Here is a 10,573-nt window from a genome sequence, read left to right as displayed (position 1 = left end):
ACTTGAAGGGCAGATGTCTCTCTAGCATCAGTTAACTGTTTGTACAACATCTGACCCATTTATTCACATGGCCGGACTTACTCCTTTTAAGCTGCCTCCTCTGTTTACAGTGAGTTCTTTCCCACTGCTCACCCATCCGCAGCCCATATTTCTATCCGGTACAAGATTAAGGAAAAGGTGGGAACCTGTCTAACAAGAGCACACACCGCACTCTCAGGCAGGTACTCCTGGCGGCCCCCTTTCTCAGGAGATCACCATCACGAAAGATGCCACATGGAACTACAACAATTATAAAGGTGCTGGTTAGCACCTCCTGAAAACCCTTAGGCATTTAGAACTAAATGGTATTTACCTCACAGGGCACCTTCCCCTTGTTCCCTTTCCCTCCTCCTCCACCCCCTCCAACAAAAAACAGCCTTCTGTTTTCATTTATCATGAAGCTTTATAAAGTAACTGGTATTAAGGAAATGTACATGAATAATTTTCTGACACTATGAAATTGACAATGTTTGATCATTGCCATCCGTTTTATAGAAATTGTAGTTTCAAAGTGAAAAGATTTGATAATTCTAGTCTGAAGTAAAATTTCAAAAATGAGTCAGCTACAGTGAAGGAAAGACAAAGGAGGTGGGGAAAGCCCACAAAAACCCAGCAGAAAACCTTCGAGTAAAGTGTTTTATTTCCAATTGTTTTCAATGCCTGGCTGATGAGAGGGTCTAGGAGGAGACTGGTGCATCTCCCCTTGGCAGAACTAATTGTTTCCTTTATCACAATCATCAAATGCAGCCATATTAACCTCTCTGGTTATTAACTTGATTCTTACACATTAAGATTTAGATTTCATTCCCTGGGACCATCTATTAATGCTTGAATTTATGGCCACACCCTCTCTCAGTCCATGTTGGATTATTAAGGGGTCCTGAACAGAAATGGGAATTCCACAACGTGCAGGGGATTCTGGCAGTGGACCCATCATTTGTTATTTTCTAGTTTATTGTGATGTGTAGCTTGCATGAACCATGACAAATGGATTTACAGGCTGCACTCTTTAAAGAGTGGAATTTCCCCCCTAGTTTTATGGAGAAATAATGGGCATATATCACTGTAAGTTTGAGGCATACACCATGATGCCATGATTTACATATATGGTAAACCACAACAGGTTTAGCTAAAACCCATCATCACAAATAGATTCAGTGAAAAGAAAAGAAAGAAGAAAAGGGAAAAGTTTTTCTCCTTGTGATGAAAACTCTCAGGATCTGCTCTCTGAATGGCTTTCCTGTGCAGCACACAGCAGTGTCAGCTATAGGCATCCTGTTGGATGTCACATCCCTAGTGGGTACCTAACTCTGTAACTGGAAGTTTGTACCTTTTGACCACCTTTCTCTAGTTCCCCCTTCCCCTCCCCTCTGCCTCTGGTAACCACAAGTCTGATCTCTTTTTTTTTTTTTTTAATGTTTTTTTATTTCACACATAAGCGAGATCACACAGTATTTGTCTTTCTCTGATTTATTTCACTTAGCACAAGGCCTTCAGGTCCAACTATGTTGTCACAAATGGTAGATCTTTCTCGGTTCTTATGGCTGAATGACATTTACATATGAGTCTATATATACACATATGTATATGTCACAACTTCTTTACCCACTCATCCATCAGTGCACACTTTGCTGTTGCCACATCTTGGCTATCATAAATAATTCTGCCATGTGTTGAGGGTGCAGATATCCTTTTGAGTTAGTGTCTTTGTTTCCTTTGGATATATTCCCAGAAGTGGAACTGCTGGATCATATGGTAGCTTCTGTTTTTAATATTTAAGTGTCCTCCATTGATACTGGTATACTAATTTGCAATCCCATGAACAGTACACAAGAGTTTCCTTTTCTTTACAGCCATGCCAGCATTTGTAATCTCTTGTCTTTTTGATGATGGCCGTTTTCACAGGTTTGGGGTGATATCTCACTGAGGTTTTAATTTGCATTTGCCTAATGACTAGTGATGTTGAGCATCTTTTCTTGTACCAGTTGGCCTTTTATTTCATATCTTCTTTGGAGAAATGTCTATTCAGGTCCTTTACCCATTTATTAATTGGGTTATTTGGATTTTCGCTATTGAGTTGCATGAGTTCTTTACATATTCTGGATCTTAACCTCTTATCAGATAGATGGTTTGCAATTTTTTTTTCTCATTCTTAGGTTGTCTTTAAAAACAGAATTTTTATACTATTTTGTGGTAACATGCGTGTGACTATGAAAATGGTTGGTACTATAGAGAGGCTCTCCAAGTTATTTCCTGGAAGTGTATCAAAAAAGTCATTGAGCTTAATCATGAATTATACATTTTTAAGCAAAAAGATATGTCCCGAATTTGCTAGTATTTTTCTGTGATAAAATGTGATCAGGGTTTTTGTTTGTTTTTTGTCTTCTTTTTTAAATCAGTACACTGCATCTGTATCTGGCAGGTAAATGTGACTAAACAATGAGAGAGAAAATAGGTATTTTGGAATAGAAATTTCTGATATGGAAAGGACATTCTAAAAAAACGATATTAGAAATGTTTTCATCATTATGATTTTGTTTTTACTGAAAATGTTATGTTACCTACCAAAATATTTAAATCTAGAAACAAATCCAGAAAAAAATATTACCCATTTATAAATCTTCGAAGTTTCAGTGTTTTGCAGCCTGTTTAGTAAAATATAATGATTTCTGATTATTTTTTTAAATAACTGACTAAAACCAGACAAGATGAACATTTACTAACTGAATTTTGACAACAATCTTTCTGTAACTGGTATATAGGGCTGCAATTTTAATAAGTACAGCCAGGAATTTATGTCTTTCATTTGGACAGTCATATTTTAGTGAAGTGTATTTTAAACTGTGATGGTGACTAAAACAAAGTCAGACCTCCAAATTAATTATATCACTGTGTTAAAGCAAAATTAAAAAAAAAATGGATCATTATAATCATATTACTCTCATAAAAATATTAGTTCAATGTAATAATATAAAATGTTATTTACGTATAGTAATAATTTTCCCCGAGTGCAAAAATGTGTCCTGCATTTTTAATAAAGCAGATGAAAATATTTTTTGAAGTATTATTTATTTCAATCATGTAACATTTCCATTTTTGTGTGTGTTTTATAATGTGCATAGTATTTTAGTGGTGCATGATTTAACCTATAAGTGTAGAAACATTTTATACATATATTAAGGTATGCATGCTCAATTTTTTTTTACTGATGAGGAACAGTACCGAGGGGTAGGGACCGATGCTGTAAGTCCTTGATATATGTTTTCCTAATTAATCCTCTTAACAATTTATGAGGTACGTACATTCCAGTGGTAACATTTAACATTCCATCTTACAGATGAAGAACGAGGAGGACCGGAGACCTTCAGCAGGTCAATAGCTCACCCTTAGGCACAGGGTGAGTGGACAGTTGATTGGAAATTTGTAAACTCTAGCACCTGATGTCAGAGCCCATGTTTGGTACTAGAGCTACTGGACTAGGACAGCTTCTTAGTAGAGGACATGTTAAGAACCCAGAAGGGCTCAAGGTCAAGTCAAGCTGTGGTTGATAATAGTTACTGGTTGATGATTAGGTGCCAAGTTTTTACCTAAGGGCCCATTTCCTTACATCTTACTCTAATTTTGCATAGTATTTATTTCAGGCTCGGGTTGAGTGTTGAAGGGTGTACTGATTATCCGTGTTGTTCCCCTCTCCCATGGGAGAACCTACAGTCTGGAACACGAGGCACTAGCCAGAGTACCACAGCTCAGCTGTGGCAGCATTCTGTAATCGCAAGCAATGGATTTAAGAGATACTTCATTACTGTCCATATAAACTCACGCCCAAAAAAGTGACAGCACAATATGACACCTGTAAATCTTATAGTCATCCACAGAAATGATTGGGGGGAGGGTGATTGGATCTTTGCTTTATCATAAACATTTCCACAACATTTATACAGTCAATTTATGTACAATGCGTAGGAACTTCTGAAACTTGGGTTACTCTGACAGGCAATGATGTCTGCCATGGGGCCACTGTCGTCCATCACGTCACCATGTGCTCTTTAACAGGGAGATTGCTGACCAGACGGAGCATAATGACAAAGAGGAAAATGTTCAGATGTTACTATCTGCCGTGTCAGCTCACTGTCCACCGCCTGGCAAAGGTCAGCTTGTTACAGCGTCCTCATAGGCCAGCAAGCTGAGGCCACGTAGCTCACTGAAATAATCCCATCATTTTTATTTTATTCTTATTTTCAAAACATACCCAAAGGCTGCAAGCACTCTAATATGTCAAGCTTCAGGCAGCAGTGAATTTCCAAGGCAGGTATAAGCCTCTGAAACAGGGCCTTACAACGGGAAAACTGGCAGGCCCTTAACGATAGCTGCTCTAACAGGGGTCACTGTGACAAAAGCTGGCTTCATAAAACACAGTTTGGCCCAACTGGGCGGGGCTGCTTCAATCTCCAATAAGAATGATGTTCATCCTGACCCAATAATTTGTGCTTTTCAGATTGTTACACATTGGCAGTTTCCCAATGGGTTCCTTCTACCCCTAATGGAGGCTGTGGGATGAATCCAGATTCCTTGTTTGGGCAGCCAGGCCCCTGTGCCTGAGGTTAAACCAGTGAGTGTGCAGTAAGACCTGCCAGTGAAAGAGGAAAGACTCAGAGGTAGACTGAGGGGGAAGTGCCTGCTTCACCGGCCTTAGCGGTGGGGAGTCGGAGCCAGCAGGCTTAGAGGCCGTCAGACTGCGGCTGAGAGGGCAGGACGGCAGGTAGAGCCTGCGAACATCAACCACACTGTCACAAAGCCAGGGGGTCGGGCGTGGTGCCAAGCCCTAAGGGGACGACATAATTATTTCCCTCAAGGAGCTGATAGTTTAGTGAGAGATAAAAATGTCAAGAAATACAATTAATTTTTTTTTATTTTACCCCCCATTAGGGCAGGATAGGACGGGAGTGTTGAGTACCTTGATTTCCCGGTATCACTTACCACCGTATCACCCGCCTGTTCATCCGCCACCGGCCACCCATGTATCTACCCACCCACACATCTGTCCATTCATTCATGTGACATGTACTGAAGGTCTCCTATGTTGGGCCCTGTTTTCTTTCAGCACGCAACACTTTGCCTTCAAACCAGCATCTATTCCTGTTCAAAGTATCAGTGCTCTTCCCTTCGCACCTTCATCCTCACCACCTCCACATGCGGCATCTTTCTTCACCGTCCTAGTTGCTCCTACTTCCTCCTTCCCATTCCTGTAGTTCCCGCCCCAATACAGTCTCTTAGGTAATGAGGAGAGTGCTGACTGCACATAAGTGTTCGATGTTTGACTTGGAGCTGAATCCACTTACACACTGACAATTAGTGACCTGTCTCCCCATTTCCTGTCACTCTTCATCACATTATCCTAATTCATTTTTCTACATACCCCCTTTTGATGGCTTAATAATTAGTTACATGCATTTAGGGACCTTATTTTGTCCTCTGCTGACAAATGAACCTCATGCCTAGATGGATCGTACCCATTTTTATTCATGCCAGTAAATACTTACTGAGCGAATGCTTCCTCAAAATCAGCCCAGCCTCATTTCCTCCACGAAATTTCCCACGACCTCTGCCTCCCAGCTATGAATCATGAATACACACGTCCCCTGTGTTCCAATAACACCTAGAACATAACTCTATCAAAATGCTGACAAAAGCACATTCTCATCATGATTGACAAGTCAATCTGCCACCGTTGTCCCAAGAACCCGAGGGTGAGGATGTCCTCTCCCGTGTGAATTTGCATCTCCATCCCTAGTGCCTCTCACAGACTGATGTACATGTCTGCTGAATGATTTTTTAAAATAAGTGAATATTTAAATAAATGGATTACAGAAATAACCATGAGCTGCAATCATATTCACAAGCCTTGGCTACCAGGATAGTCAAAGAGTAAAAAAAATCATCACTTAAATGAGCTTTTGATCAATTTGGCTGTTACAACTATGACACTGAATGTAGACTTAATATTTTCAGTAGAAGAGATGCAGATGTTTGCATTAACATCTGTTTTGACTCAGGCCAAGAATAGGCTTGAGACCCCGAGTGTAATCGATGCTCTGAATCGCTGTGAACTGGAAGCCTTTCAACCAGGATTTTATTTGAGCCATTCTCAGACCCTCAGACTCAAGAGTCCCCTTGGGATTTAGTGGGAAAGCACCTGCGGGAGGAAGGAGAGACTTGGGAGCAGCAGGTGCCCTGAGAAGAGTGTAGCTGACTAAGATGACACAGACTTGAGTAAATGTCCACAGTTTACTAGAGCTGGGGTTTCTGTCTTCTGTCTTCTTCTCCTTGGCTCCCGGGTTCAGCCCGGACTTGGGTAGAGCAGACTCAGTAACCGGAGGCACGATCTTCCAAGGCAGAGTCTCAAGCACCTGCATGTGACTTGTACTTGTGTGAAAGCTGCTCTTGCGTCCTTTCTTTCTTTAACCTTCCCCTTCCTTCCTTCCAACCTCTTTTTCCTCTGATACTCCGTTTGTTGAGTGCCTAATATATTTTAGACCCAGAGCCTGGCCTTGCAGAGGAAAGTCTGAGTATTTGCCCCCAAGAAATGGATGATCTAGTTGGAGAACTAATTAAGCACACATACAATAACAACTCAAAGGAGTGTGAGATACGTGTCATCAGAGCAGTTCTGAAGAGCTCGTTCACAGAAGAAGGCATATGAGGGGCACTGGGAATACAGTGATAATTGAGGTATGATCCTTTACCAGCACAGTAATTTTCCGCCTATCGAGAAAGACTGGCATGTAAATTTATTATTATAAAATTAGCAGTATTAGGAACAGTGCTCTAGAAGGACAGATGAGTAGCATCTTACACAACTGGGGACTCAGAGACGGCTTCGTAAAGGGATGACTCCTGAGCGACACCATTGTTGATTTACTGAGCTGTCACGTAGCACTTGATATGTGCCAAACATTGTTCTGGACACTGTTCATATATTAGCTCATTTAATCCTCACAGCAATCCTATAAAGTCAGTACCATTATCACTTCCATTTTATCAATAAGAAAACAGACACAGAGAGGCTAAGTAACTTGTTCAAGGTTGCACAGCTCATAAGTGTTCAAGCTTGGATTCAAGCCCAAGTAGTTTGGTTCTTGAGTCTAGTAACTGTGCTACGCACCTTCCAGCATTCACAAACAACACAGGTAAAATTTGAAGGCAAACAATAATCTGGCAAAATGTTTTTATCACACAACAGTGTTAATGCTATACAAATTTTTTTCAAATTACTTATAAAAAGTTAAACATTCCAATAGAAAAATGGGAAAAGAACACTAAAAGGAAATTCATGAGAGATATAAATGATTACCACATATGTGGGAATTTTTAACCTCACTAAAAAGAAACACAAAATAAAACAAGATTCCTGTATTACCCGCTAAACTGGAGAGTTTCATTTAATTATTGCTACAGCATTTCTGAGAATAATTTGGCAATTTAAGTTAAAAGCCTTAAAGCAGTGCATATCTTTTGATTTAACAAATACATCTTCAAAAATTTATATAAATGAAATTTAAGTTTATGTTCAAACAATTTCATCAATAAGGATAATATTTATCACAGTATTGTTTATAACTATGTAAAATTAGACTCCAAAGTTCACAGAAGTGACAGGTATCAAATTCAGTAAAGACAAAATGGCCAGCATATGCCCCTTGCAAGATGTGATACAGGGAAGGATACACTGTTGCTTACATAGTGCTCCTGCCACGTGTTTAACCTAGGTCTAAATACGAGTAAATAAATTCAGGCTATGGGTTACTCTACAACACAATTGGCCTGTACTGTTAAAGTTTCAATGTCTTAAGGACAAAAATAAAATTAAATTAAAAAGGGAGGGTGATTATTCTAGCTTAAAGGAAACTAAAGAGACAATCAGATATGACAAGTGAAACGTAATTTGATCCCAGATTTTTGAAGATTATAAAAGGTCATTTTGGTGCCAATCAAAACTACAGTGATGAATCACCTCACACCAGTCAGATGGCCATTATTCAAAAGTCTACAAATGATAAATGCTGGGGAGGGTGTGGAGAAAAGGGAACCTACTTACACTGTTGGTGGGAATGCAGTTTGGTGCAGCCTTGTGGAAAACAGTATGGAAATTCCTCAAAAGGCTGAAAATAGACTTACCATATGACCCAGGAATCCCACTCCTAGGCATATATCCGGAGGGAACCTTAATTCAAAAAGATACATGCACCCCAATGTTCATAGCAGGACTATTTACAATAGCCAAGACATCAAAACGACCTAAATGTCCATCAACAGATGACTGCATAAAGAAGTTGTGGTATATTTATACAATGGAATACTACTCAGCCATAAGAAAGAATAAAATAATGCCATTTGCAACATCATGGATGGACCCGGAGAATGCCATTCTAAGTGAAGTAAGTCATAAAGAGAAAGACACCATATGATATCAGTCATATGTGGAATCTTTTTTTAAAAAAAGGACAAATGAACTTATTTACAAAACAGAAACAGACTCACAAACATAGAAAACAAACTATGGTTAGAGGGAAGGAAGGGGGAAGGGATAAGTTGGGAGTTCAATATTTGCAGATACTAACTGGTATATATAAAATAGATAAGCAAGTTTATACTGTACAGCACAGGGAACTATATTTGATACCTTAGAGTAGCTTATAGTGAAAAAGAATACGAGAATGAATACATGTATTTACTGAAGCATTGTGCTGTACACCAGAAATTGACACAACATTGTAAACTGACTGTACTTCAATAAAAAAAAAGTAAAAAACAGAAGGTCATTTTGGGATAACTGGGAAATTTGGTCTGGCATGTAAGGGGCTTGGAAGTCACCACTCCATCCTAATAAGTGAAAATCCCAAACACACACAATTTAACAAGTTTTATAGATCTGTAACTGAAGGAGGGTCACATGGCATACTGCTGCCCCCTAACTGGAGAGGCAGACAGGTAGAGACAGAGAATCAGGACTTACCAGAGCAGGAAACCGGTGAGCGGAAAGCTCCACAGGAGCCGGTGCCAGGGTAGGAAAACCTGAACTGTAACTGACAAATTGCTGGAGGCTCCACGTGGGCGAGTCTGAGAGTCAAAACTCCAGGGGGGTCCCAGTCCCAGGGCAGCCTTTCAGTTTTACCTCCAGGAGCTCAACCATGTTCTCACGTTGACTATCAGAGAAAAATTCCCTCTTGATTCTAGCAGTGGGAGAAGAAAAGTAACAATTTTGAAATACATCAGAACATTCTGTTCTTCTCAACAAGGTCTGCCCACAGAAAAAGCTAGTTAACCAGAGCATAAACTGCTGGGGTGTTTTCAGAGCATAAATTACGTGGGGGGAAAGGGACATACTCAATTCCTGTCCCACCTGGGGGAGGAGGGAGGCGTACTTAGAAACACTTGTGAAGTTCACAGCCCAAAGATAGGTTCACTAGAAGACCGAGGCCTACTCAAAGGACTGTGTAAGTGCTTCCTCGCCACCCACACCGCGCCACCACATCACTAAACGCCTGTTTGCAGCAGGTCCTTCTACTTGGTCCATCATGTCCAGCTATCAAAGAAAATTTGCAAGGCGCACCTAAAGGCAAAAAAACACAGTTGAAAGAGAGCAAGAATCAGAACCGAACTCAGATACGGCAGGGATGTCAGAATTTCAGACCAGAAACTGAAAACAACTAAGATTAACATACTCAGGGCTCTAATGAATGAAGTAGACAGCATAAAAGAACAGCTGGAAAATGCAAGCAGAGAGGAGATTCTAAGAAACAATCAAAAAGAAATGCTACAGATCAAAAACACTGATAGAAATGAAGCCTGCATTTGCTGGTCTCATCAGGAGACTGGATACAATTGAGAGAAAAAGAACTCTCCAAGGTGGAGGATATGTCAATAGAATCGTCAAAGACTGAAAAAGCAAAGAGAACAAAGATTAAAAAATTAGGACAGAATATCCAGGAACTGTGGGACAACCACAAACAGTATAATGTACCCACAATGGAACTATCAGAAGGAGAAGAAAGAGAGGAAGGAATAGAAGAGATATTTGAAGCAATAATGGTGAAGAATTTCCCCAAATTAATGTCAGACACCAAACCACAGATCCAGGAAGCTCACAGAACGCCAAGTAGGATAAATGACAAAAGCTACACCTAGGCATATAATTCTCAAACTACAGAAAATCAGAGATAAAGAAAAAAATCCAGAAAGAAGTCAGAGGAAAGAAATACCTTATCTATAGAAGATCAAAGATAAGAATTAATACCCGACTTCTCAGAAACCATGCACGCAAAAAGAGAGTGGAGTGAAATATTTAAAGTGTTAGGAGAAAAAACCACCAACCTAAAGCCAATCTGACATTTTTTGTATGGATAATGGTATTGCAGTTAAATAGGAGAATGTCTGCTTAGGAGACAGATGCTGAAATAGTACGGGATGCAGCATAATAACATCTGCAGCTTTACTTTCAAATGTACAGATGAATGTTCTCAATTAGTGAATTTAA

This window comes from Camelus ferus, chromosome 15 (genome assembly GCF_009834535.1).
Source record: "Camelus ferus isolate YT-003-E chromosome 15, BCGSAC_Cfer_1.0, whole genome shotgun sequence".
NCBI classification, from domain to species: Eukaryota; Metazoa; Chordata; class Mammalia; order Artiodactyla; family Camelidae; genus Camelus; species Camelus ferus.
This window is presented reverse-complemented; position numbering follows the sequence as displayed.